The sequence below is a fragment of the Elephas maximus genome, chromosome 6 (genome assembly GCF_024166365.1).
Source record: "Elephas maximus indicus isolate mEleMax1 chromosome 6, mEleMax1 primary haplotype, whole genome shotgun sequence".
NCBI classification, from domain to species: domain Eukaryota; kingdom Metazoa; phylum Chordata; class Mammalia; order Proboscidea; family Elephantidae; genus Elephas; species Elephas maximus.
Genome location: NC_064824.1, coordinates 97,133,485 through 97,136,705, shown reverse-complemented (window position 1 = coordinate 97,136,705; position 3,221 = coordinate 97,133,485). Strand labels below are relative to the sequence as shown.

Sequence of the window (3,221 nt, the reverse complement as noted above, 5' to 3'; positions counted from 1 at the left end):
AGCAACAGTCACTTAGTCCACACATATATATAGACTCCTGCTCCCCGCCCCCTGCCACTGAAACACTGTGCTTGGCATTGGCAGTTGCAGACACAAATAAGATAGGCATGACCCCTGCTCCCATGGAGCTCAAAGTCTATTGAAGAGAAACATCCAAAATGTAAGCAATCACAAGACAACTGAGAATCTTACCAAAGATCAAGTACAGAGCACTATGGGAGGATGTAGCAAGGAAATTATCCAATTTCCAGCAAATAAATAGATGAGAAGCACATTAAAGCCACTTTTATTGGATTAGTCCATACTTCTCTTCAATACATTGCACATAAATATTTCAAGGTTTTAAATTTTTTATGATTTGGTTTCTCCCCAAAATGGTTTGAGACAGCTAATATTTCCGTTACCAAATTAGCCTTATACACCTGGAGAACAAACACAAATACCTTCTCTTATCAATAAACTTTCAGCAGTGCTCACTTCCGTAGCACATATACTAAAATTGGAACGATACAAAGAAGATTAGCGTGGCCCTTGCGCAAGTATGACAAGCAAATTTGTAAAGCGCTCCATATTTTTACTTCGCTCTCAATTAAAGTCCGTTTAAAAGGAATAAATAAATAAACTTTAAGCAAGATAACTGACCCCAGTCTTTGTTGCTGAATTTAAATCCTATAGTCCCTTCAAAAAAAAAAAAAAATTTTTTTTTTTTTGAAGTCCCCTTCAGCTAACAAAAAAGAGCAACCAGTCATTCTAGAAGGTGCGAGTCTGTGCGCCTTCTCGTCCATACCACACTTTTGGTTGAAGGTCTGTCTTGGTGTCTGTTTTAGCAATAAATATTTTTCCTTTACCACATGACAAGCATTTAATTGACAATCTGATAAATGCTATCAGCAAAAAAGCTATCGACTCTTTTCTCCCGTGTTCGATCATCAATTATCTCACCATTCGGAATATCCATAAAATATTCAGATCACTATGTAATAAAAAGCTGTGGGATGTATGCCATTGTGAGATAGCATATGTTCAGCGGCAAATGCTCGGTGACCTAGGAAATGCCTCTTCCTCTCATAACACATGCCTTGGACAATCTTAACAGAAGTTCTGAAGTGGTAACCAAAACACACTTCCTTCCACGACAGATGATACATCTTGTCATTTTTTTAGAAAAGTGATTTAATGCTTTCAATGAAAATTTTTTTGAAGTAAAATTAAATTTTAGCAGTTTGTGTACTTTATACCTGATACTATCCTTCTTTCACATACTAGTTGTAATGGATTGAATTGTATCCCCAGAAAAGAGATATTGAAGTCCTACCTCTTTGTAAAGGAGCCCCTGGTGGTGCAGTGGCCAAAGCACTCGGCTGCTAACTGAAAGGTCAGTGGTTCAAACCCACCAGCAGCTCTGGGGGAGAAAAGACCTGTCGATCTGCTCCGTAAAGATTACCCATTGCTGTAGAGTTAATTTGGACTCACAGCAACACTATGTGATAGAGTAGAACTGCCCCATAGGGTTTCCAGTGCTGTACCCTTTACAGAAGCAGATTGCCACATCTCCCTCCTGCAGAGCAGCTGGTGCGTTTGAACTGCCGACCTTTCAGTTAGCAGCCAAGCACTTAACCACTGTGCCACCAGGGCTCCTTCCATAAATATTACAGCTTAAAAAAATCCTATAGGGAAAGTTCTATTCTGTCCTATAGGGTCGCTATGAGTCAGAATTGACTCAACAGCGCACGAAAACCACCACCCTTGGTGCCTGTGAACTTGATCCTGTTTGAAAATTTGAAGATGTTATTGTCATGGATTGAATTATGGCCCCCCAAATAGGTGTGTATCAATTTGGCTGGGCCATGATTTCTAGTATTGTGTGGTTGTCATCCATTTTGTGATTGTAATTTTATGTCAAAAAGGATTAGGGTGGGATTGTAACATCCTTACCCAGGTCACATTCCTGATCCAATATAAAGGGAGTTTGCCTGGGGTGTGGTCTGCACCAACTTTTGTCTCTTAAGAGATAAAAAGGAAAGGGAGGCAAGGAGAGAGTTGGGGGACCTCACAGCACCAAGAAAACAGCACCGGGAACAGAGCGTGTCCTCTGAACCCGGGGTCCCTGTGCCTGAGAACCTCTTCAGTCAGGGCAAGATTGAGGACAAGGACCTTCCTCCAGAGCTGACAGAGAGAGAAAGCCTTCCCTTGGAGCTGACACCCTGAATTTGGACTTATAGCCTATAAATTTCTCTTTGTTAAAGCCATCCATTTGTAGCAATTCTGTTACAGCAGCACTAGATGACTAAGACAGTTATTATTAGTTAATTGAAGTCATAATGGAGCAGGGTGAGTCCTTATGCCGCCTGAATGATGACCTTATAAAGAGTAGATGAGACACAGAGTCAGACAGAGGAAGTTGTAAACCTGCAGCTACAAGTCGAGGAACACCTGGGGCTGTCAGAAGATGGTAGAGACATAAGGGATCTTCCCCTGGAGACTTCAGAAGGAGCATAGCAAGACTGACACATTGATTTGAACTTCTAGAACAATAAATTCATTGTGAGACAATAAACTTCTATTCTTATAAGCCACCCACTTTATTGTACTTTGTCACAATAGCCCAAAGAAGTTAATAGACTAGACTTGTGGATAACAGGATACAAAGAAAAGTATATAAAAAAGCCAAGCTTTACCTCTATATGAGTAGTGTTTTCTTTCTTTCTTTTTAACTTTCCATGTTCATCTAAAGGTAAATATAAAATCCTTTATCCTACCTGGGACCTCAGTTTTTTTAATCTCTAAAATGGGTTGGAAAAGAATCAAGGGACTTGGTAATTTCTTGGTTTCCTTCAGGACTATTTTTATGTGGATTAAGATTTCACAATTTAAGAACAATTCACTTAAATATCTTGTGGAAAGAAGATTGGGCTTTGTCACGTTGATTCGAAAAGCTAAACCTGAAGGTAATTATAGAAATCACTTAGTCAAACACTGCAATCAAAAGTGGTTAAGGAAAGTGTCTTGGGCCACTTAGCTGGTTAGGGATAGAACTGAGATTCAAACCTGCCCTCTTGGCTCCTGACCTAAATTTTATCAACAAAATTAGTTCTCACAGAACTGTCTTCTATTTGTGAAGAAGACTGGTTGAAATCAAGAGATGATAATGAAGACTAAAAATTAGAAAGGAAATGCAACAAACTAGAACAGAGACTTGTCTAAGGAGTCTGAAACCCTCA

At 39.6% G+C, this 3,221-nt stretch overlaps 1 non-coding gene across 1 annotated transcript; it reads left to right on the top strand.

Moving 5' to 3' along the window:
• Positions 1–469: 469 nt before the first annotated feature.
• On the top strand, positions 470–576 carry LOC126078616 (U6 spliceosomal RNA). The gene has a single exon (XR_007518101.1). It is a non-coding gene; the product is annotated as a U6 spliceosomal RNA (small nuclear RNA).
• The last annotated feature ends 2,645 nt before the right edge of the window (positions 577–3,221 follow it).